At 39.3% G+C, this 26,622-nt stretch overlaps 1 long non-coding RNA gene across 10 annotated transcripts in view; it reads right to left on the reverse strand.

The window, feature by feature from the left end:
* Positions 1–26,622, reverse strand: part of LOC107306495 — a 53,881-nt gene that overhangs the window by 4,619 nt on the left and 22,640 nt on the right. For 9 of the 10 annotated variants that reach the window (XR_004305673.1, XR_004305677.1, XR_004305672.1 and 6 more), the window contains 2 exons: positions 16,744–16,834; positions 11,976–16,632 (listed from right to left, as the gene is read on the reverse strand). This is a non-coding gene — a long non-coding RNA (uncharacterized LOC107306495). Of the gene's footprint in view, positions 1–11,975; positions 16,633–16,743; positions 16,835–26,622 lie in introns of those variants that run through there. The other variant, XR_004305674.1, reaches the window with a different exon arrangement.

A 26,622-nucleotide genomic window follows, 5' to 3' on the forward strand; every position in this document is an offset into this window, starting at 1 on the left:
AAGAAAAGAAAAGAAAAGAAAAGAAAAGAAAAGAAAAGAAAAGAAAAGAAAAGAAAAGAAAAGAAAAGAAAAGAAAAGAAAAGAAAAGGAAATTTTGGCCAAATGGCACATGGAGTGCAGACCAGCCTTGTTGCAAAGTTTCTTCAGACAGCACTCTTTTTCATCCCTACCTTCCCTTTCCATCCTCAAAGTGAAAGAGGAAGCAGGAAGTCCTGCCCCCAGCAGATTTCATGCAACCTCAGCGAAACATGTCTGAGTGGTCCTTGGAGCTTTAATGTAGTTTTCAAAGCCACCTCTTTCTCTTCCCTTTCTGCATTCCATTTTTTTTCTTTTTAGGTGTTGACTGAACCCTGCCTACCCACTTCTTGAAGCTGTCGCAAGACTTTTGGTTGTATCTTTTACTATCCAAATTTACGATGCCATTTATTCTTCATTTTCCTGAAAATAAGTAAACCCTTTATTGGTGTAAGTCAACCCTTCGTTTGAAGTGGATGTCAACTTTCCAAAAGCAAGAGATACTGTGCATTTTCCTGTCAATTGTAGGATACTCTCATGACTGCTTGACATGGATTCAAATTTTAGTTTCACATTATACCTTACAGCATTCCCACTGTGCACAGAGGTACTTCCACGCACAGAATAGGACTCTGATAGACCTATTTTTCCCAGCTATCTTTTGAAATACATCATTACCATGCTACTGACTGATCTTGAATAAGCAAATACCAAAGAACCTGGAAAAACAGGTAGTTGTTGCATCAACTTCAGCCAAAAACTTCAGAAGAAGTAAAGTACAATCCAGTTTTTCTCTAATGTATCTTGTTTGCACATTGTCTCCAAGAAAATGCTGCATTTTTATGAAATCCTTTATATACCTTAAAGGGATGGGATGTTGAAGGAGATTGACCCTGACAGAACTCCAACAGCTGTGAGGAGGAGGACATTCCTGGATACAAGCTGGCACTTAACCTCTGCATACTATTCCTTGTATAGTGGAATTGCTGGTCTCAGGGTAAGAACAAAGTCATCTAGAGAAGGAGTTTGACCAGAAGCATTGAAAACAGACATATCTCAAACTGTGTATGTAGTTGTGGTATACGTGTGTTGGCCGCTGCTTTTTGAAAATGCACATAGAGAACAAAGCAATTTCATAGACCTGAAAATACAAATTCCTTTTTTCATGAAGCCTCAAAGACATACATTTCCACCTCCAAATCTTTGGTATGTAAGGTTATATCATCCCCACTCTAAAACTTCATGTCCAGCCAAATGTGATCATTGTAAAGGGTACTTGAATGAAGGGCAAATTCAAGATTTGGCCACATCTTATAACTAGCAATAGGTTGTACATGTTGGAGGCACATTAGGAGGGTTTGGGAAGGGAATACTCAGATGCAGCAGAGAAAAGCATAGAACAGCCTGTAACTTTCTCAGACCGCTCCCAAGAGATGCTTAAATTCCTGTAAAGTGAAGTTCTGCCAACTTATGTTGGCATATCAGGAGTCAAGGACTGGGAACTGCCTGCTCCAGAGCTGCCTGGAATGGGCCTATGAAGTATGCAGTTGTTTTGTGCACGTGGGCAGATATCTGAGAGCTGCAAGCCAAGTTTTTTTCCATGACCTAAGCAATGGTTAAAGATTACCTTTCCTGATGTGTTCAAGTGTCTCTCCGAGGCTTCATTGTCTCTGTGTCTCTGCATACAGCCTTTTTATCCCTGTTAATTTTAGGGGGGAAATATACAAGATCATCCATGGAGTGTGAGAACAGATTAATGTATTTATAGGCCAGAGGAGGACTATTTCATTGATAGTCTCAATTTCAGTGCTGCAGTGGCTCTCCACTTTTAACACCGTTAATAAATTTACTATGTTAACTAAAGACTAGCATATTAGGTAGTACTAAACTACACAACAGCAGCCAGTTCTTCCCTCACAACAGTAATCCTTAGACTCTGGAAGGGAGCAGCACAGTATTACGTTACACAGCACGTGTTCATGTGGAATTCCTACAGGAAAGCAGAGTCGTGTCACCTGCCTGGAGAACTGCCGGGAGCCAGCAGGCACGTGCCACTCGTAACTCACCCAAGTGAGCTGACCAAAGGCACCAGTCACTACAGGAATTTTCAGTAATACATGTTTGCAGCCCCTGCAACATGTACCCTCCTTTTACATAAAATGCCAGTGATACATTGGAAGACACTTGCAGATAGATAAATGAAGCCCCTAATCTTTCAGCCCTGTTGGGCGTAAAGCTAAATTGCTTTAGGGATCTTGATCTTCCAGTACAGCTTTTCAGAACCAGAGCAATATCACCTGTGGTAGCTTAAGCAATTTATATGTGTATGGCCTGGGATGAAAACAAGATTTTATGTCAAGACAAGCTGCACTGGTCTCAGTGATAGAGTCTCAGTGGTAGGTCTCAGTCTCAGTGATAGAGCTTAATCAACAGAGTATCCCTGAGAAATGGGCAGAAACAAGGAAGTTCTCTGAAAGGAGAAGAGAGGTGTCAGCACTGCAGGAGCACACTAGTAAGCTGACCCTCTTTGTTTTCTTCTAAGTTAAGCCATAGTCCAGTTTAAGATAGAATTAAATTAAAGATACTTGCTTTACAGAAACCAGCTTTCATATAGCACCAGATATTCTTTCTCAAAGGACAAAAGGCAGAAGAGCAATTCATGCAGTACGAAATAAACGCTTAGCCAAGATAGGGCATTAGACCTCGAGTGGGAGATTATAAAACTCTTCCCCAAGACACCTGATGCCAGGCATTTGGGGAAAACAGAAGAAGGGCTGCAGTCTGTGTTTGTTCTACTGTCAGGCTGATGATACCTGCTAACAACCACATCTGGTGTTACTCTCTGGGGCTCACTGTACTGATATCAGTCACCTTGCAACAATAGAAACATAATGCAGGAGACAAACTTGTCTCCTTTTCTTTTGAAATGTGTTAAAAGGAAAATCATAAATGTCTTTTTCTTCCAAAAATCAGATGAGTATCCATGACACAGACTCTGCTCAGGATAGCGTACCTTCATTCACGCTGAAGGCTCAAAGCATACCCTAGGATATAAGAACATGGCATAATGCTCAGTCCAAAATTCCCCCAGATTGTGTTGGCACCTCATGAAAGAGGAGCACCATTACACCTCGTGACAAATCTATGAGGAAACATGCCTATCTTGTTCACAGCAATCCTCAGAAATGCCCAAAGACTCATTTCTCCCAGCATGATGAAATGTAGATGAAACACCAATGAAAATTGACTGTGCATCAGCACTAAAGTATTCACACCTCATTGAAGAGCTAAATGGGGACAGTAAGCTAATCATCATGACATGGTGTAGCTCTGTTTGTGGGGGAACCCAATGAAAAAGAGTAACGCAATGCCTGAAGTCTCATTTGCAGTCCCTGTCTTCCTGACATAAAAGTTTACAAAGATGTCTTTTTGTATATAATGTTTATTAGTGCAACAAGCCAACAGTTCTGTTTAGAAGGCAACTGGCACACCTTACACTTCAGCCCTTAGCACCGGCCTTGCTCTGTCACAGACCTGTGCAGCACCGTCACATTGGCTGACATCTCCTGTTTCTCTGCGCAGCATCAATTGACCCTACACAGCTCCATGAATCAGAGTATCCCTCTGAGCAGCTCACCATTCTGTTTTTACCAAGAACCCACTGATCACCAGGAAGGAGCAAATGGCACTTTTTCTGCTGCTGAGGGCTGTGGATCAAATTCACAGATTGCTTTGGAGTAGAATCCTTGCCTGGGCTCCATCTCAAGAGTGTAGCAAACTCACAATGGCACAAGGATCACCAAGCAGTTTTGTGGCATTCTCTGAAAGTTTTGTATTCTGTAGGCTTGGATTGTGAAGAGAGTCAACGCTGGCTTTTCTTTTCAAGATGTTTTAAATTCATGTGATGAGTTGTCAAAATGGCAAATCTCCATATTCTTTGGCACTAATTTTATTCATGTTTCTAACCAAGAAAATGGCTGGAAATACTCTTTTTTTTTTTTTCTTTTCTTTTTCCATCTTGTATGCCACTCCCTCAGACTCAAATGACTCAGACATTTTCTCTGTCTGCTTAACAATGATGATTTTGTGGTGAAAGCGCTGACACTGTTCTGCCCCTGGTAAGTTTTGCGCTACCCAGAAATTACTAATTCCCCATGTATGTTGCTGGAAAACTACACAGGGTTCTCAGCTGCATGTCCTGAAGATGTACCTCAAAATAACATCACTTAAACATCCCTGTGAGCTCACATTAGATATAACAACACCTTTATTTGTGTTGAGGGCTGAGAATGGAATTAAGAGCAAAGAACAGTGACTATGGGCAATTCCACATCTCAGTATTCTTTCAATTTCCTTACTTGGATATATTTGTTTGGCACTATTTACCGCACTTCGTCTAAGGAAAATTCTGAATCTTCATCCATCCCTGATTTTAATAACACGAGTGTTTTGAGACCTCCAGGTGAGAGAGACTACAAAGGAATATCCTGGAAAATAACAGTTAATAATTGGGAAGCATACCTGTTGTGTTATACAGAGACTAATTTGGTCTTGAACTGCTCCAGCCAACACAACGTGATGTTGAAGAAAAATTCTGTGTGGCATATATAACTTCTCTTTGGGGTCTTTTCCCAGGTTCTAAATTTGGTATACAACCATTTTACAACATCTATGCCATCATTTTAAAGGTTTTCTCATCTCAGAATATCTCCTCAACCCTCAAAGGGGGCTTTGTGCTCTACTTTTTTCAAACTCCTCTCACTTCTTCTTCATTCTTAGCCCCTGATGTCTGATGGTCCATCTTGTTTCTTCAGTCTTTCTTGAGTGTACACCCCACATGTGCTCACTTTTTGTTCAAATTCCATCATAAAATTCACCATTTCCTCTAGTTCTTAAGGGAATTATCATCTTAACATTTGCTAAAAGGGCAAACTAGACAAAAGTGCAATCCAACCTTATTTTATAATGCTCTTCTACTCATTTGGTTTTATCAGCTCTTTGCTTGACTACTGTTGCCCATGAAAGCAAGGACTGTTGACGTCACAGCCCCCATATAGCAGCTGCTCTGAACAGCACATAGTGCCCTTGGCCATCAGCAGCTGCATCATGGTGGAGTATTTTGCATGAGTGTGTACCTTATGCCTCACTTCCTTTGGGTTCTGTTGATGTCAATATTTTTTTTTATAGCTATTCAGTTTCCACATCATGTTACAACACTAAGGTTTGGCAAAGACCATTGCTTTTGCAGGAAGTCAGGAGACCTGAAATACATATTGCACTCTTAAGCTTAGATAACACAGTGCTTGCAGTGGTGCAGACGGAACATGGGAATGTGGGGAGTGAGATGCAACCCATCTGTGCCCATGTCCTGCAGACCAGTGGTGCCTACAGCCCAGCATCTGCATACTCCTCCTCATCCTCACCTCACCTTCCAGCTGCTAAATAAAATTACTATGAGGAGGCTGCATTTCATTCTGCCTTCAGAGAAAACAATGTTAAATAGCAAAGCAAGGAAAATTTAGGAGAAAGCAGCAATCATCTATTTTTTGTTTATGCAGATCTGCTCTCAGAAATGCTGACACAGCCTGCCCATTTCTCCTCTCTGGTTGTGGGACGTGCCTTGGTTAAGGACTCTTTCAGTGCTGCATTTCCTAAAAACAGCCTTTTAGAAACATGTTGCAGGAGCACAGAAGCAGTTCTGAGCATCCCATGCAGTGCCAGAGCCAGTCTTTGCTTGCAATCTGGACTAAATGCATAAAGCAGGATGAAGACAACGTGCAAAAGTCACAAAAAGCAGCAAGTCAACCTCTTGTTTTCCATAGACCTCTTTTTTTCTATTTTTTTTTACTTTTTTTTTTTTTTTTTTTTTTCCCAGTACAAGAGCCCACAAGTGTGGCAGCACCTAGTACCATAGAGATTATTTATCCTGAGCTGTTTCCTTAAGAAAAGGTGAGAATTCAGGTTATTTTGCCTAGTGCAGCTGCTGTTGTGGTGCAGAACCAGAGTTGCAGTGATGACAGGGTAGTGCAGAGAGCAACACCTCTGCTGGCACCCCTCCAGCAATACCAGTCTCCAGCCCAGCTGGGGCACCCCATGCACTGTTTAATTGCTGATAACATGCAATAAGGACAGCCTAAGCCTTCACTGAGTGAATGTGGTGAGTTAAAGCCAAGGACTCAGTTGGAACAAGTTGGTCCATGTGTTTGCAGAGGCCACAAAGCCATGCAACACAGACCACCATATAATGACAAACATTCACTGATCCTTGTGACCTCAGCAGTCAAAATCAGGAGTCAGCCCTAAGGGTTTTTATGGCTAATTTGTTCTGGAAGAGCTCTGGCAGCAGAAGAGTAAGGCAAATTGGAGTTTTCAAAGAAAATATGTATTAAGTAGGTATCTCAAATCATGGATAACCCATAGTGGGGGTGGCAATACCTTCCTTACATTCTGTGGCAGCACATTTGGTCAGTAATTGTGTCTTGGTAGCTAACATAACTGTGTAAATTAAGCACCAGTGTAATCCAGAGTGCATGATTCTGCGGTTTTCCAAAAAATATCCCTTGAAAGAATGAAGAGGTGCTAAAGTCTCCAAAGAAAAAGAAAAAGAAAAAGAAAAAGAAAAAGAAAAAGAAAAAGAAAAAGAAAAAGAAAAAGGTGAAAAAGACCATGCAGGGAATAAAGATCTGCCTGTTTATTCATCACATACTTTTGAGGGCTTTTTGCTCTTTAAATTTGTTCTAATATTATCAGAATTGATTTTTAGTCTCTCTGATCCCAGAGGAAATGTCTTCAGTGAAGCTCTCGGTGGATAACTGTAATGAAGAATCAGCTTGCAGAGCTGTTACTATGGTGCTCTTAAGTGTAGAGCTTCTAAAAAAAATTAACTGATAAGAAAATTCTTATGCACTATATTTAGAAGTATTTCACTTCCTAGCTTTTGACATAAAATAATTTAACAATCGAAAGTCTACATGGAAACTGTTTATTTTTTATTGCCACATGTATCATTTAAAACATGTTTTTGTTGGCTTTTAAATAAATCCGGAGTTCAGTAGAAAGCTGCTTACAAAATTCCCCCAAAATAAAATGGGAAGCAAGAAATACACCATTCTGTTTTCGCATCTTTTCTCTCTCTCTCTCTATTTTATTTTATTTTATTATTTTATTTTTTTTTTCATTGTGAGAACTGAGTCCCTTAGACTCTGACTCTACAAGAAAATATTTCTTGTTTGAATTGGCATTTCAACAGGGGTACTACTTTCTGACTCTCCTGGAAAAAGCCCAGGTCTATTTTTAGATGCCAGCGTCCTAAACTGTGTACTGTATCACACAGGGCAATGCAAGCAAAAATGGCAAATTCAGCTTCCTATTATTTTTGAAAGAGTGCCAACACCAGCCCATTTCTGTAGGACAGCCCAGCTTAAAGATCTGTATAATCACTGCCAAAATTGTTATGAGGAATAGGGCAAAGCTGCATCCTACAGGCACCATTTACACTACCTGAAGACAAGCAGGTTTAAAATGACATGAAATAACACTGGTGCACGCAGATGCATTTCCAGAAATTTCAGTACTGTTATTACAAATCACTTCACACTAATGCATTCACTCAAGTCCTTCCCACTAAAAAAATAAAAAGCCTCCTCACACCACTCATAATGAATTACCCGCTGGTGCACAATTAATTTCCTGAAAATCTGCGTGGCTGTGTCCTCCCCACCCTCCCTAGGTGCCACTCAGTGCCCCAGGGCTGGGGGCTTGCTGCCCTGGAGGCCGTCTGGTGGCACTTCTAAATAAGGAAAATGCTCAGCAACAAGGCTTCCCTGGCGTTGGCCACCTACACTTGTCTGTGACCACTTGAAACTTTGCTGGCAGCTTTGACAATTAGGCTTTGCTTTACAGATGCTTCCAAATCGCTGGCATGGAGAAACAGTCTCTGGGCAACACAAAGAAAGGTATAGAAATAAAACAGTGTTTGGTAATCAGACAAAAATAAGCTCGAAAACAAATGCTGCCACTTAAATAGCACTTTTTTGCTGCTCTGCAGAAATTTCACCATCATTGGTGTCAGCGTGAGAGGAGGGCCAATCATAACTGATGGTGAGATAAATAGCAAAAAGATTGCGCCCTTCTGAAGACGCTTTGTATTCTCATAGTCCTGTGGAAGCACAAATTAACTAAACTTTGTAACAGCCAAATTACATGAACACAAGCTTACCTTTACTTATAGGCAAGCAAAGAAGAAAAAAAAAAATAATTACTTAATTTGCAGGAGCATCTTGTAATAACTCCTGAAAAGCATCCAGCCATGTGTTTAATGCAATACTACTTATCCTCTTGGCAGAGATCTAGAAAACAAGTAATGAAACATCTTGCATAGAATCCAGCTATCGATTTATTATGTTATCATCGCCATAAAGATCGTTGGCTTATTATGAATTCTTTTTCAATACTGTCCATTCACTAACTTGTCTGTAAGGGTGCTAGACTGCCATTCATCACTGTACAATTGTGTTATTACCTGCAGTACCATCAAAAGGGAAAGCTTTTGAAAAAGTAGAGTTTTGTAAGTTTAAGCATGGTATCATGCATTGGTGGGTATGCTGATGCCTACTGCCAGTTTCCTTGCTGAACTCCAAGTATAGCTCTGTTATAGTTGTGTCATTTCACCTTCCTGCATCCCTGCTTTCATACTTGGCAAAAGAGTAAAATTGTAATGTTATGGATGTTACTGAAATTTGCATGAAGCCCGAAAGTCAGATCCTTAACACAGGCTTTTCCTGCATTACTTTTTTGCATTGTCTACACATAGCAAGGAGCATTGCTGTGTAGACATCAAAGGCTCTCCGGAACTTCTGTGGGAACAGAGGAGGATGACATAAGAAGTTACAGCTTTACAAGAAAGATGAATAAAATATTTTCTTAGGTAAAATTTTGCCTTTTTCAAACATACTGTTTTTCTTGTGAACACAGACTATTCTCTGTGTCATGTACATATTACCACTCATTCTCCTGCTAATTATGGAGAACCAGCACACTGAGAACAAATTCTCAGCTCACCAGTTTTTAAGAGTTCTTTCTAATTGATTCATCAAATAATATCTTCTCCGTCAGAAGAAGCCTGTCTTCTTTGAAACTTCCTTCTGGAAAGCACAAGATAGATTTTTTTTATCCCTGATTTTGAGAACAGATTTTCTGAGTGTGTTTTTGCACCACCTCTGTTCTCCACAGCTGAGGAAGAGCCATCTTTTCTTTCTTTGTGCTCTCTCTCATTTCTTTCAGAGGTGGACATTAGGTCTGTGATCTTCCTGATGAACCATGGGACATCCAACCAGATTTCTCTCTGCTGAGGGAGTGCAGTCACCCAAAAGGGTGGTGAGAGAGCTGCCCAGAGAAGCTGTGATGCCCCATCCCTGGAGATGTTCAAGGCCAGTTGAATAGGGCCCTGCGCAGCCTGAGCTGATGGGAGAGCCCTGTTCACAGCAGGAGACTGGAACTGAATGGGCTTTGAGGTCCCTTCCAACCAAAGCTGTTCTGTAATTCTTTGATTCTAATGTGGCTTGTTGGCTTTACATCCTGCTTACTCCATGTGATTGAGATGGCTTTTGATCAAGTGCTATCACACAAACACAGAGGTTCACATTCTACTGCAAGAGGTGGCCCTCCATCCACAGCATGCCCAGCTCCCACAGCACCAGTCAAGGCAGAGGAGAGGCTCTCTAGTGTGTAAGGTCATTGTCTGCTTCCTCCCTTTGAAATACGTCATTTTTAGAACCTCAGTTTTAAGCATGCTCTATAAATCCAACAGCAAATTTTACTGAAGTCTCAATTCTAAATAAATAGTTTAAAATAAAAGTTGCATAAATACCCATCCGTGCCAACAATACAGTTTGAAAAGGAGTGCTGTAAACACAAAGTAAATTAGATGGGGATCCACTTTTGTGGGGAAAATGGCTACTTAAACTAGTTATTATAGAGAAGATGTTGTTGTGTGGTGCGACAGCACGTACCCATGTGGGTAACCGAGAACTGGTTGAAGAAACAAACCCCACCCATACCTAGGAGCTGTGCCATGACCAGACCACAATTCCTGTGAGGCATAAATTTAATTTGCTGAAAATGAAGCACAGGCACTGTCGCAGCTCATTAGCCAGCAACAGACATATTGCAAGAGAAGAAAGTGGAATTTGGTGGATGGTCCAACTTCTACATGTGCTGTGAATAAAACAGACTATTGTTTTTTGATAAAGGAGTATTGTTTTGAATGTGCCGGGTAACTAAGTAAAGCCAGCAGAATTTTTTGGCCAAATATAGTCTCTTGCTCACTGCTAAAAATCCTAGCTTTTAAATTAGGAGCTGAAGTCATTGAAAAAAAAAAGTTTACATTCCTGCAGCCGGCTGCAGCAAAGCCAAACAAATGTTTGGCTTAATATTCATCTCTTTCATGAGACTTTCTTAAACATCTAAGTCAGAAAATACCATTTCTATTATTTAGTAATTTTATGCTCAAAGCACTGGGTTTGTTCTTCTTTTTTTTTTTTTTTTACAACTCTACCCGCCTGTTTCTTTTTTTCTAACTCGTTTAGAAAAGACCCAGTAGGGTCACTGCTGTGGCATTAGGCTATGCAAAGCATTTCATATCTTAAAGAAATCATGGTTTCAGTTTCTGGCACTAACTCCAGTTGTAGGTCACAGTTACTAGCAGTGTGCTGTTTCTTCCCTCCCTCCTTTTTCTCTATCACATCCCGTACCTGAACAAAACTATTAAAAAGTGAGGGGTAAAAAAAAAAAAAAAAAAAAAAAGCAAGAAAGAAACAGAGGAAGGAAGGTGTTGTTTTTCACAGCAGCAACCTGCAGTTGTGATTCGGGTCTGCTACATTTATCTAAAGCAATGCTACATGTGCAACATGCTGGAAAATTATTAGAACAAACACAGTAATGGCTGGGAGTGCACCTCATCTAACACATCCTGTGAGATATTTGGTGCTCCATGCTGCTGCAGGTAGGGTCATCAGCAGATTCATGAAGGCACAACTGGGACCAAGCAGACACTCAGGTCCCAGAAGAATGATCACCGCAAAGAGAAAGAAAATAAGTAAAACTAGCCCACCATCCTCCTTCCCAGGCCTCTAGAAGTTGTATGAAGATGGTATTCAGGCCAGCATCCCAGTGCTGTGGACACTGTGGGTAAGGAGAGTGTTTTTGTTCAGGATCTGTGTTTTCCCTTTTTCTTAAACAGAGGTGGAAGGTTTGAATTTCAGGCAATGGGCATTTCAGAACACAGCACAACAAATATTAGCATATTTGCTAAGAGACGTCTTAGCAGGACACACACTTGAATTAAGGAAGCCTACTGCCTGAAGAGAGAAATGCTGGGATAGAGCTCTAAGGATGAGCTTTGCCTTTACATGAGTTAACAAAATGTGCACATTTAAATCACTTTCCTTTACTCCTACTTTATTTCCATTTTTCTGGATGAAAGAAGTTGCATACAAAAATAAAAAGTATGATTGAAAATCTTACTTTAAAACTACACATTTTAAGACTATGCCTTGCAAAGCAACTTTTACATCAGATCTTGTTTCATGACCTCCTGTGCTTGATTACCTCATTTGAGGTCTCAAAACTCTCAGTTTTTGTCCCTCAACATACTGACATTAATGTGGCTTTAATGAAACTATTTTAAGATATAAAGACAAGCATGTGCATTAAATGTTCCAAAATTACAATTTTAAATGGACATAAAATCTGGCAAACAGAGTAGTTTGATATCATCTGGATGTAGGAAACGCAACTTCTCTTTTTCTGCCTTCTGTATTCATCTGTAGAATATAAGACACATTTTAATGCTTCCCTTCTCTCTGATGCTTGAATATTAGAAGTTTCTAACCACAAATTTGGCTCCTCAGATCCACAACAAGGTGAAAAAAAAAATCCTCTCAATTATGACAACATTCAACTAAGAAAACAAAATTCTCAATTTATTGAATTATGTTAACTGATTTAATGCCATAACAATCCTTCTCTAATCAGCACTACAATTTTATCACAAGTCACAGGATATTTGGTGGTTTCCATAAAATCTTCACTCTTTCCCTCAGACAATTAAATCCAGTATTTTTAAGACTCAGACCATTAAAGTATTGCAAAAAAAGCATGAATCCTAAGTGGAAAAAAACAGATACAAATGATAAAAATGGTGACTGGACAGAATGAAACACGGATGTCTGGCTTTGACTTACATGTCATAGGGTATCTCTATACATGTCTTTTTCTTTCTTTCTTTTTTATTCAGAAGCTGTTCTCACTGTTAGGGATCTGGATCATGATTTCTGAGAATCCAGGAATGGTGGTGCTGCTGATTTCATAGCATTCCACTGGGTTCCATGAATTTATTCCTTTCTGCTACTCCTTTTCTGCTCACCCCAGCCTCATCCCTGCTATGCCAGGAATGTCAGACCAAAGCCTGAATGAAAGGCACCAGCATCTTAGCAGCTAAAGCCCTCTCAGATTACAAGTAACATGGGGGTAACACCAAATGCTGTCTGTGCCACCCACGGCCACTGTCATCCATGTCAAACTTTCACTGACAACAGCTGATCTCCAACAGGCAGTGGAAAATTTTAACAATTTGGAGGGGAAAAAAAAAAAATGCAAATCCACAGTTATAAAGAACAAACGAATTGATAGTGACATGGATCACTCACGTTGAGTTAACAGACTACCCTGGTTCTTCAGCATGGTTGGAGAATAACCACTGCTACCCTGGCATAACTGTTGCTGTGCACTTTAAGAAAAATAGGACTTCAGAAGGAAATGTGATGGAAATTTCCAAAATACAGATGTCCTGTTTGGATAAAGACAGGTTTTTTATACTTAATTGCTAGGCCTGGGGAGCTTGCCCACCCCAACCACTGACTCTGTCTGAGCACAGTTGGACAGATGGACGGATGGAGGCTGGAGGGATCCCTCGTGAACAGGGGTGCTCCCTTCTCCAGCCTTGCTCTCCACCTTCTTCTTGCAAGAGGGCAAAAGGGTGCTTGGGATGCTGACAGGGAAGGATATTTCCATCAGCTTTGTGGTTAACACACCATGGTCCTGGTTTTTCAAGCCCTGGGTGGGGGGTGATTCTATTGTCTTTTGATGCTACTGGTGGGAAAAGATAATCACCAAAATCAACTTATATTCTATCCATTATCGATAAGCTGTATTACATATTTAGATGCTCCTTAAGAGTTACCTGAAAAAAAAAATATTTTCTGTGCCATAAATGGGGCTTGTCTGAAAGGTATTGCAGAGAGAAAGGACTGTCATCCCTCAGCAGTTAGGCACAGCTGCAGGAAGACTAGTGAATGCTGTGGCATATTTTGAATGCACAGAAGGTTTCCAAACTGCATTAAAATTAATTTATATTTTCAAACAGGCTTGAGCTTTTTCATGAAGACACCAGGGCAGGTAGCACATTTCAACATATGCAATTCCAGGTTATCTAAAAATAGACCACTGTGCTCTGTTTTTAGCAACAGAGATATAAATCTGAGGAAACCTCACTAACTTCAGAGTAGCTGCCTCAGATTTACATGTGAATTAAAGATGTCAGATTAGCCTCCGATTTACACTGCACGCTACTAAATATGAATCCCTGACTCTGAAAACAAGAGCTGCACTAATGCATATACAACTGGAAATGTCCACATTAATTCCACATAACAGTCAGCAAGTGAGAGTTAATATTCCCAGGTAGAAATAGGCTGTTAGTATTCTTTACCACCAGTCTGTTTTAATACCATCATGTGGATTGGGACAGCTGAAACAGCAATCATTCAGAATGTTTTTAAGCCATGATTTTTGGTTACCTCACTTATCAACATGTCAGAATATTTTCTTCAGCAAATTAAAACCTGGCTTTTTCCTTGTGTACTTTTTGAGTATTCCAAAGATTCATTCACAATGCCAAGTTGCAGCAAAATCCAGCCCAATGTAAATCACCCTCTGATATTGCTTTTCCTGTCTCTTTCTGGATAGAGTTATAAATGTAATGAAAAATAAATGATTTTGTATGGCATCGGTGGAGAAATTGGTATAATGGATGGAGTTTTAAAGTCAGATCATCTTGCTAATAGCTAAATAATGTATTTCCTAAGTTGGATTTTGTTTTGGCTACACAAGTTTGAGTGTTTGAACTTTCATTTTTGTTGTTTGGTTTTGTTTTTTTTTTGGGGGGGGTGGGGGAGGGGGTTGGTTTTGTTTGTTTTTGTTTTTTTTTTAAATTTTAATAAGGAGAGCATTTTAAAGTGCTGAAACTGGGGATAAGGTAACATTATCCTCTTGGCACATTTAATAATATGTACTAATGCAGTCTGTACTTCCAACCCCTCTTCCTTGCCTAGCATTAATGCTGCAAATTGATGTATTTTTTCTGAACAGCAAACCCAAGCAGTAAGGTGGTCATGGGAAACTGGAACAAATGACCACTTGCTCTGGAAAGCAACACACTGTGAGTTTGAAGTCCTTCTTGTTTACATAGTGGCTTGACTCTCAGCAACAGGTCATAGCCGCAGAAACAAGAGCTGCCTGAAATATCATGTAGGGCCTGTAAACCCAGGAATGTGCTGTGTGCTGCCAGCAGTGCCCTATATGATCTCAAGCAGACAGTCTTCCTGAGACCTGGGAGGATTTCAGACATTTCTGACCAGACCCGCTGGGCTAAGGTGACTTTGACAGAAGTCAGATGGTTAACAGCAAAGCTTGTCTTCAGGCTTCTCAGCTGCTCAGTATTGTAATGTCTTCAAGACAAAGATGTTGTTTGGTACAGAGAACCACCCTAAGAGTGTTCACAATGTAAATAACAATTTAAAATGCATTCAATTTCTCTTGTTGGAATTTGGAATGCAAAGAAAAAATATTGAAAAAAAAAGAACTAAGTTGGACCATATAAGTTGGGCCATAATACATGACACTGGTCTATGTTTTCTCCAAAATATAAAGGCAAAAGTTCATCAGATTTTATTTAATGAGTTATAGCATGCACAAGTGGGGTTTTTTTTGTTTTGTTTTGGTTGGGTTTTTTTGTTTTGTTTTTTTCAGTAGCTGACACAGTGGGAATGAGTATATTGAGGGCGGCGTTACATTATGTCTTTGAATTAAAATTCTCCTTTTTTTAGACTTCCCGTGTGCCTTTCCTTCCTGTTCAGAAAGCAAAAGCATAAAAGGTAACACACTATTGTCCTGAAGAACAATCCCCTGTGAGAACTGCACTGCCAACACTGCTTCACACGGGGCTGAGTAACCTTTAGGTGGCAAACATGAGAACCCCCAGAGCTGCTCCCCAAAAACCCTACCAGAAACCTTCCCAATGTCTGCAGTAACTGTTCTTGGCTGATTTGCAAAGCATTCTTGCTAGTTTTATGGTTGCTCCTAGGCGTCTCAGTAGATCCATTTTGCTTAAGATAGATCTACCTTCTCAACTCACACATAACTCTGACTTGTTATGGTTAGCTATCAATTGGCATTTCCAAAAGCACCCATCTCCACCCACTCACCAAGTAGTCCAGGATAGCAGGGTACCTATTACACAAGCCAAACCAGTCAATCTGTTCAAGGGTGTGAAATTCTGAGCTGGCACTGAGTAGTAGCAAAGAATTATTCAGAGGCACCACAGTGTACACATTTTAAAATACATTTAACTTCTCAGTTCTTAAACTGCCTGTAAACTTTTTGAGTTGCAGAGGCTACACCAGGATGTAATTAAGTAACAAGGCTGCTGACTATAATTGTAATGATTCTTTTAAAGGTTCTCATTTATAGGTGTAAATGCTGTGGCCTTAAAACAACTGGCAATACTGTGCATGGCTTGATTTCAAATTTCTGTACTTACATGAGCAGAGATCAGGAGAAACAAGGAATCCTGCCACTCTTTTTGTGCCAGATGAAGACTGTCCAACCTCATTTCCATAATAAAATCAAAAAGACACACTCAATAATTTTTCATACTTGGGATTACAAGAACGAACTAAACGCCACAGGCCAGCCCTGAACATGCCCATTCTCTTTAGTAACAGCACTGCAGGAAGTAGCAATATTGATTTGCAGGAACTACTTTAGCCTATACTCATATTTGAAGAACTGGTCCATTGGGTTTTAGTTCTTTGCTTTCCAAACTGTGTCCGATCCTTACAGAAAAAAAATGGCTTTAACAAACTGCTCTGAAATGGTTGACCCTACCTACCGCAAAGAGTTGATTAGTCTGAATGAAAATCAATAGCATTCTCATGCAAATAATACAGGTTTTATTGTTGGTTCACATTTACTTTTTCCTGTCAAGATCAACCTTAGTTCAAGATAGAGATACTTTTTGGATTTAACAGGTTAAATTGTACTCTCATCAACAAAATGCATTAGGCTATAGCGTAATAAAACACCTTACTTTTAGTCCAGTAAAGCTTCCATTAAAACCAAAGGATATTTGGGTTGTACAGCCATAAAATGTGCTCTTCAGACAGGATTCTTTCAAACCACAGTTTAGTGAAATGCGTGGATATACGTCCATAGGCTTTACTGAGCTTTATAGAAGGCATGAAGACAGTATGTGGAATACATCTTCTTACTGGAGATTCACTGGGGAAGGAAAAAAAGGCAGATTTATTATATATGAAAATGTTAAGAGAGACCACTTCTGTTAAAAAAATAAGTAAATGGAAAGGCTCAATATGACAAATAATTGTTTACCTTATCCAAACCAGTAGTGTTGTCCAGTTCTTCCTAGTTGCTGACCCTTCAGTCTCCTGAAGATCTGGAATTTTAAGTGAGGGCACAAGGCCTTGAATTGCCAAAACAAAAAAAAAAAAACAAATTTGTAGCATGCCAATTTTAACAACAGCAAAATCATAAAAGAGTTAGACAATTCAAATAAAAATAATGGTTGTTCAATTTAGTAGAATTTCACTTCTCTGCAAGGCAGGCATTTGAAGGTAGATAACTTAGGCTGCTCTACCAAAGCTGTGGGCACTGTGACCCACTGTTCCTTGTGATGCTCTGCATTTGGATAATGAAGATGAAAGTAATAGCAGCATTCAGGACAAAGTGCACCATCAGTTCACACTCAAATCCCCAGCTGCCAAATAAATACAGAAGTATGAAAGGGCAGTCAGGGCTTGATGCCTCAGAAAATGTTTGTTCCAATTTGCCATAGGTGGAGAAAGACATGGAGAAAAACATACATAATGCCCCTTCCTGAGGTCACAAGAAAATGATTTAAGGTTAGTGTTCCACCATAATCCTTCCGGTACTTATTATCCACTCACCTATTAACTCATAAAAACACTGTGCTGTTGTTTTTACTTCAGGCATCTGTAGAGCACTTTGCTGTTAGAGATAAATTTACATAGATCGGGAAAGAATCAAATCTCTGTGTGTGCAAGAAAAAACATGTGCTGTGTGACTACTGAGCTCAGCCAGCTCTGCTGCACCAGAGGGGACTGGTGACAAATCAAGAGATTCACCACCAGTCGACACTCAGCTCTGCATTTTCCTTAATCTTCATCAGCTGGAAGTTAAATGACTTCTCTCTGATCCTAAATCAGCAGAATTCTGATTTGAATATATTTCCCTGAAACTATGCACTGGAGCCAAGACAGTATCATTATTTCCACAAAATCACTGCTATTATGATAGCCACCATTTCTGGGGCTAAAGCCTTTTTGTTGTTGTTTTTTTTTTTTTCCTTAACAAATCTGATAGATCAAGGCATGAGATGGTCTGAAAAATATAACCTGAGATGATGGGATAGTGGTGGCACAAAAGTAGCCCTGTTGCACTGCCACAGTTTGTGAACCAGCCACACCTACATTGGGAAGACTGTGGAAGAGAAGATTGGGAATAGAACCCTAACTCTCCTACTGTTCCACAGCCATCAAATCTGGGGCATTAAACTTTTTTTTTTTTTTTTTTCCCAAACATTATAAAAGAATGTAGAATCATAGAATTGTTTGAATTGGAAGGGACCCCTAAATGTTACCTAATCAAACATCCCTTCAGTGAACAGGTCTACCTATGATTATATCAGGTTTCTCAGAGCCATGTCCAGCCAGAGTTTGAATGTATCCAAGGACAGGATTTATTAGCTCTCATGAGGTTCTCTGGGGCCCACTACTGAAACCTGTCTAGGCCTCTCTGAATTGTACCTCATTCCACGGGTCACAGCTCAGTGTTATCTGCCAGCTTGCTGAGTGTGTCCACTGTCCATGTCATTGATCAAAGTACAAAAGATCATCGGTCCCAGTACTGATGTCTGGGGGACACAACGTAACTTTGATCTCCATCTTGCCACTGACCATCAGTCTTTGGGTACAATCCTGCCATCAGTTCCTCATCCATCAAACAGTTTGCACTTCAATCCGTATCTTTCCAAATTGGAGAGAAGGATGTGAGGGATCCTGTCAAAAGCCTCACTGAAATCCAGATAGATGACATCAGTGTCTCTTCCCTTGTTCAATCATGCAGTTACACCATCATAAAAAAAGACGAGGTTGGTCAGGAAGGATCTGTTCTTGGTGAAGCCAATATGGTTATCAGCTCCCTCTCTTCTGTGTGTCTTAGCATAGCTTCCAGAAGGATCTGCTCCATGATCTTCCCCAGAAAAAAGGTGAGGCTGACAACTAGATAGTTCCCTGTGTCACGCTTTCTACACTTTTAAAAAATGGGTGTGACATTGCCTTTTTTCTAGTCACAAAATCACAGAATCACAGAATCATAGAGGCTGGAAGGGACCTCCAGAGATCATCGAGTACAACCACCCTGCCAAAACAGATTCCCTACACCAGGTCTCACACGTAGGCATCCAGGCAGGTCTTGAATATCTCCAGAGAAGGAGACTCCACAGTCCCCCTTGGCAGCCTATTCCAGTGCTCCGTCACCCTCACCGTAAAGAAGTTCTTGCGTATATTCATGAGGAACTTCCTATCCTCCAGTTTCTGGCTGTTTCCCCTTGTCCTGTTTTCACACACTGCTGAAAAGTGAAATATTTATAGACCTGGATCAGGTCCCCTCTCAGTCTTCTTTTCCCAAGGCTAAACAGACAGTTAAATTAGCCTTTCTTCTCAGGGGAGATCCTCCAGGTCCTTCACCTTCTTTGTGGCCCTCCACTGGAATCTTTCCTAGAGGTCCCTGTCTTTTCTCTGGACACAGTACTCCAGATGAGGTCTTACCAGGGCAGAGTAGAGGGGGAGGATCATCTCCCTTGACCTGCTGGCCGCATTCTTTTTAATGCACCCAAAAGTTACCAGGGACTTGCCCTGACTATCATGATTTTTCAAATATCATTGAGAGTGGCTTGGCAACTACATCAGCCAATTCTTTCAGGACTCTGGGATGCATCTCATCTGGATCCACAGACTTATGGATTTTCAGATTCCTCAGATACTCACAAACCTGAACTTTGCTTTACATTCCAAGTGCCACACGTCCTGCTATTGGGCAGACAGACACAAACATCTCCGTACAAAGCACAGAGCTACTTCAGCCCTCATAAACACAAGGAAATGGACAGTGTTCTATGCTTGACTGTTTTGCCCCTCTAGTCCTCCTGTCATCACTCCTATGATGCGAGAAGCACTCTGTGCTCTGCACCCCATGAATATAGAGCATCTACCTCCTGGAAGACATTTATAAGAAGGAAGCTAATTTAAGTTCTAGCATGCTCTCTGATTGAGAAAATTATCTTCTTCTGAGTACAGTTCAAATATTTGGGTAAGCTGCTACTAGCAAAGACTACTCATTGTATTAGCTTGTGGAACCAGCCTGGAACTTCTTTTTCAATCCAGAGAGTACCATGTGAAAAGAAGATACTTGAGGGAGAAAGATTCCAAAGTTCTTCCTGTGAAAATCTCCTGCCTATTTCAAGTATAATGAGGTTTCTGAGATGCCACAGAGCCAATTAATTAAGCAACTGTATAAATAAACATAGATACAACAATTGCACAAGTACACAAAGGCTCACAAACACATACACAAAACCTAGGTTTTCTCTGGAGAATTCGTACTATTTAATAATTGGTTTCTAACAGACACATCTTTGCTTGCTCACACAGCTCATTACACGGAGGGCAGATATTCTGTTCAAGGACCAAAACACTGCTTTTCACAGTGAATAATTTTTCTGTACAGACCACAACTGTGTTATTTCAAGGTTTCAAAGAATCAAATAAGAGAAAGAAAATTTTGCAACTTTATTTAAAAGTTGACACTTTTAAGTTTCAAAAAAATTTGGGGAAATGAGCTTCATATGCAGCTTCCCCTTTAAAACACAATGTTACCTCATTACTCTCTCTATGAGCACAAACTAAAACTCACCCATTGTTTTGCAAAGACTGTTTTCTCATACCCTGACAAACAATACCAGGCAAGCAGATCTGCTGCTCCACATATACTTCAGGACTTTTCCTAAAAAACTGCTGCAGTTTCTTTCACATTGGAACACCCATTTAGCAGCTGTTAAGTCTAACAATTTCCACTTTTCTAAAATAAGCAAGTAAATAAATAAATAAAAATAAAAAGCAATCAATATTAAGATAATATTGTTCAAATACGTATGTACTGGTGAAACTGGCCCATAACAAATACTTACCCTGGCTTTGTTTTTCTTCAATGAGTACCACTGAGAATAAACAACATGTACAGGAAAAAGATTTATAAACTTGTATTGATTAAATTGGGTACAATATTTGAAAGCCCACGCGTGATGAAAAATCAGAGGTTTGTGGTTTGAAAGGCAGTCATACTGTAGAAAATCAGGTTGTGTTTACTTCAACATTAGATATATCTCTGCATGTATTTGCATTCATGGTGGGTAGAAGGGGCAGAATAGTCAATTAATTTGAATCATTTACAGAATATGCATTGCATAGTCTATCTTTGTGAAGAAAATATTAAAATGTAGTTCAAAATACATTGTACAGATTTGTACTTATGATTAAGCCTTAAATTAAGTGCAGCATGAAATGATAACTGAATTACAGGGCTAATTATAGAAGTTCTAAAGCCATAGGAGAGTGGGAGCCCAGACAGCGTATCAATAGCAAACCCATAGCATGACAGGAACACTATCCAGTTAATGGGTGAATTGACAGCAAGAAGAAGTCATCCTGGTCAGTGCTTGGATCCTTCTTGTCTGGCTCCTGCTTGTAGTATGTTGCACAATTTAAGACATGACTCAACTAAATCAAACACTGATGGATTAATTTCAGAATCTGAGATCTTGAAAGATAGGCAAGACTCCTTCACTTGCCAAATACAATCACAGCTGTTTTGAATATCCCTTACAACCTACTTTGATGTGACTAGAATTAAGATATCACTTCGTTATAGATCTTAAGACATTTTCTACAAAGCATTTTGTCACACTGATCCTACTGCCAGAAAAGATTTGGTGTTAGTGAGCATGCTCAATTTGACACACACAGACTTTCAGTAAAGATACCTGGTAGTGCTAATGAAAAGTTCATAGGCATCTGGCCTCAACCATGTGAATGCTGGGGACCCCATTATGGCAAGATGAGGTTCTAGGTCAGACTGGTCAGACACTGGTACGGTAGGGCTTATTCATTTTAAATAGGTATTGTGATGAGATGTCCATTTCCTACCATTAAATATAAAAGAAACTTAAATGGTAACCATAGACTCAAAGCTTCTTCAGGTGAGAAGCTGCAAACTTTAAGCAGACATCACCAGAGATCTCTCCTTTTCTCTGTATTTCAGGGTATGGATTCCAAACCAAAATACATTAAGAGATTTTTGTTTGAAATCAGGAAGCACAATTTATCCAGCACACAGAAAGTAGGAAATTAAAAGTTAAATCTGACTCTTTCAGTTGTCATTTATGGGAAGAAAATTTTGAATGTTTTTTCTTTCCACTGTATTCAGCTATATCCAGCTAACAAATGTTTCCTTCTTTTCACTTTGTTTCTTCATTATCAAATGCTATCAGTGTTATGTCTGCTAGCTGCTTGACCTTGAATATAGAGACAGCTAAAGCCCATGATAACACTGAAACTGAAGAGCAAAGAAACACTTTAAGACTGTGGTGAAGCTGAGAACTGGGGGAAAAGCCATGTCCGGACAAAGCTTATACAATATCAAGGCCCTATTTATTGAAAAGTGTATTTGTATCCACAGTTGCTGTGTGCCAGTCTTCAGTGCTCACCTTCCCTGTGGTATCTAGACATGATTTTTGTGAGAGAACAAACCTAGGTTGTGAGCCAGAGCTCATACTGTTGAAAAGAAGCCAGAGATCCAGGTGGACTTTACGCCATGTGACTGGAAGTTATTTTTATCTCTGTCTTTCTGAGAGAGGAAAAAGAAAAAAAAAAAAAAAGAAAAAAAAAACAACAAAAAAACAACAAAAAAAAACACCTTCATGTAGAACTTCAGTACTTTAAAGGGTTTAATTGACAATGAAAGGGAAACAATACATTTAAAGGTCATTGTAATTATATCTACTTACTTTTTTCTATTCCATAAACAACATTTTGTTAACTTTCCAAATTATGCAGTGTTGCTTTGACCTATTTTTTTAGATGCTTGAAAGGATAATAAAGAATCTGAAAGGTAGTAATTTGGGACTTAAAGTTTGAACTTTGAATGCTTTTATTTTTAGTACATAACGTAAAGGATCCTTAAAGAAGGGGAAAGAAGGTAAACCTAGGTCAGGAATGAAAAAGCATTGTCTAGGGAAAAGCAACAAGCTCTTTTGTTTCAGTTTGTTGCTCATCTTTTATTTTTCAAGCTATATTATTGCAGTTTCAAATGAATCGTGCAATATCATTTACAGTGTGACCAGAAAAAGCTGTTATTAGCGCTAGAATTAGGAGGATTTTATAGCCTCTTCAGATCTAGAGAATGCTCTAAGTGTAACAATGGCATTATACACTTAACAAAGACACCAAGTTAACATAAAATGAAATAATTACTTTACATTGTATTTTCAGGGCTGCCTGACTTTCTTCTCTGAGCTTGTATTACCAGCCTAAAGATTATCTGGATATTCTTCTGTTAGGCACTTGAGAAATATTTGGGATTCAGGAGACACAAGACATGCTGAAGTTCTTGGAAACTATGTGTCAGCCTCAGTGGCTCTAAATGGAAAAACAGGCTGCAGGGAAATCTGACCATCACTGAGCAACTGTTCTGAAGAATGCAGCAGGTTTTCAAAGCAAAGTCAGGCTGCTCATCCATGCAGCTGTACTGGAGCAGAGCAAAGACCACTATAGCAAGCATTCCTGCTTCATCAATTCTGCGTGAAAGATTTCCCTTCATAATATGGAAAGATTGAAAAGTTACTCAATCTTATGAACCTTAAAGAACAACCAATAGATACAAGGATTTACTAGCTGACAATTACAGCCTGCATTTATGGGATTTAGGTTTTCAGCCAGAGTATGAGAATGACAGAACATGACTCATAGGGTATTATGGTTTTGTAATTATCAGTACTCCACATGATAACATTCTGTAAAGCATGGCTAATTAAAGAGTTAATATTCCAGTTCGGTGGACCAACAATTTTCTGGATGCCTTCGTTCTCAGAAGAGAAGAACTACATATCCCAGGGGACTTCACAGTCAGAGAGGAAGATAAGTAACAGGAGGAAGTCACAAGATCTCGCTTTCTGGCTTGAGCTTTATCTTACTCTATGCCTGGCAGTCTGTGGATGTGCTCCCCAGCCATGCACCTTCAGTTCAAAGTAGGCCTTTCAGTTGCACACTCTCTCTCTCTCTCATTTTATTTGATTTATTAGCCTCAGTCTCAATTATATTGTATTATATTGTGTGTGGTATCTTGCATTCTGACATCATATTTATTAAGTTTTCCTCCTTAGATTGTTGCCACTGTTCTGTTTTTGGACCCATCTCCCTACTGTTCCCCTTCTCATTTTTGAGCCAATGGGCCTACAGGCCTGCTGCCCTCTGTCAAGGGGATAGATTGATCTAGATAACATCAGGGTATAAGTCCTTATCTGAGGAAGTAGGAAGAAGTGTACTGAGCTTCACTGGTGACATCAAAATGAGGATGTCTTCCTGAGGTGTAGCTTTTATTGTAGCACCATATTACCCTAATGACATAAAATGTAAAATGGTTTTGGTTAAGAGCAAAGCTGTTTGTTACACTTTTATTTTTATTATTCCATACTACTATTTTTTTTTTAAATATATGCCATTAATTCTATTTTAATCCTAATAATTACAGGAGGCATAGGTTGTTCTGCTCATAGAGAAGGGCTATCCACAATTTCCCAGAATAAAATTATTTTTTATTAAGGTATGTAGGTGACATGGACTTTAATCCAAGATACTTGTTTAAGAATTTTGCTGAGAAGAGTGAACAAGCTGAGAACAAGAGTAAGGATGGTTTCATAACTGGAGACTATGAAATGGCTGTCATGTAGTACCACATTCCATTACTGTACAAGCTTGTTAGAAAAAGCCATTAATAGATAACTTGATGACTTTTCTTATCCTATCATGGAACTTTAGACTTGACACGGTCATTCCAAGATATGTGGTACCACACTGAAGGTTTGAGGAACATGCGTCTGGTCACCTTGAGCCAACCTGACATCTACTCCCTCCTCTCCTCTAAACTCTTGTCAGAAACTCATACCTTTCTAGAGTTTTTATTAGATACAAAGTGGAAATCTGAGTATGTTTAGACTAACAAAGTCTACATTAATTTATATTAGAAAATCCCCATGGGTTTCTTTTAAGTTTATACTGTTGAAATTGGCTTCTTCCCATTATTTCCACACCCAGACATGACAACAAATCTGCTGAGTCCCTTGGCATTGACATCTTGCATAAAGAATTCAGGGTCAATAGGATGGAGGATATGGCTGTGTTAACTCAAGCCCATTTCTTGACAAAGTTTTGGCTACAAAACTCAGTTTTCCACTCCTTTCATCTAGTTGATACAAAGGAAAAATATTGCAAAGATGACTGATGTTCTTAGGTAGGGCAAAAGCATAGACTGTCATAGATAAGATGAAACAGTCTCAGACCAAATGGCAATGTAAAATTACTTGTGCAAATTATATTCAGTATAAGGTGGATGTAAACTGCAGTAGGAATTGGCATGAGAAGAATGGTGATAATTCACCACTTCACAAAAGTGTATCATACTTTAGATTGCTGTCTAGATAAATTTGTGCTTACAAAGATACTTCAGCAGTCTCCTTGGGAGTACATCATCTGAAATGAGTAATATCAATTAGAGTTACAAATATGAGCTCTTCTTAACTAGAATTTGAGGTCAGTAGCAGATGTTAGAAATTCCTATAGATGAATGCCCAAAGAGAAGGATTTTTTTTTTAATTATTTTTTTTAATGGCAGAAATCTGCTAGCTATTCTTGCCTTATCTGCAACAGCTGAGCAATCTTTCAGTGCCATGAGGAGATTGAAAACTTGGCTCATATCTAGCATGGACAAGCTTGCCTTAATCACATTGCTCTTTTACATGTGCACAAGGACATCAACATTGACAGTGCTACAGTAAAGCAGCCATTTGCTGAAAACAACTGTCAACATTGTCAATTTTTTTGGAACCTTTTATAATGTGATTTGTGTGACAAAGCTTGTATAATTCTGTTTATCAGCTGCAGTAACAATTTTCTCTAAGGGGGAGATGAATTTTCTATTACCAGCTCCTGCTTGACACTCTAAAGTAAATTAATTAGAGAACATTACAAAGTAAATGAACTGCAACAGTCAGAACTTCTAGTCCATGGAAAACACTTTTGAGAGTTTTCACATGAAGTCACAAAAACTCATGTATAAATTTTATTTTTCCATTTAGAAGTCAGGCTTCTTACGAAAATGTCATGCATTTTTTCTTACTAGCATATAATAACCTTGCCATTGTGCATGTAAATATGTTTGAAAAAAAGAATTAGAATTACACTGTGTGTTAAGTGATATAAGAGATTGATTTTTTTTATCAGCCAACATGAAAGGCTCAGTACAGCTGTGAAGTAGGTAAAAAGCAAAATAAACATAGTAAAATGCTTCAGAGTCTGAGACAGAAATAGTGCTGGAAATTAGGTGAGCCCAGACTTGGGACTGGTGCCTAACTTACATGTGTATCTCCTACTGCTCATGCTCAGCTCATCCAGTACATCCAAGCTCGGTCTCAGAGCACCTGACATATTTCAAGTTATGGGACCACTAATGCTGCAAGTGACTCTTGGCATCCTCGGTGCCACAACACTTTCAGTTTATCATATTCTGCTCTTATTCCTTCCTAGGCATCAGCATTTTGCAAAACTATAAAATGCAATGGTTCTGAACAGTCAGCATTTGGTTAATCTTAAAGTCAATTACATTTTCTCCAACCAAATTTAACTCCACAGGTTTAGCTAATTCCTGATCCCTCTAGTCTGTTTTACAGAAGTGTTATTTCTCCCACATACCATTCATACTGATGAATTATGAAATGGATTGTAAAGGAGAACTGGGCACATTTGCTTGAACAAATCCCATCTCACATCTCAGGTGCATTTTGAGAAAAGGTTTAAATTTACTTCTGTGGCTCTCTTCAGACATTAATGTTGAAGGACCTTC

The sequence above is a fragment of the Coturnix japonica genome, chromosome Z, assembly GCF_001577835.2.
Source record: "Coturnix japonica isolate 7356 chromosome Z, Coturnix japonica 2.1, whole genome shotgun sequence".
Taxonomy (NCBI): Eukaryota; Metazoa; Chordata; class Aves; order Galliformes; family Phasianidae; genus Coturnix; species Coturnix japonica.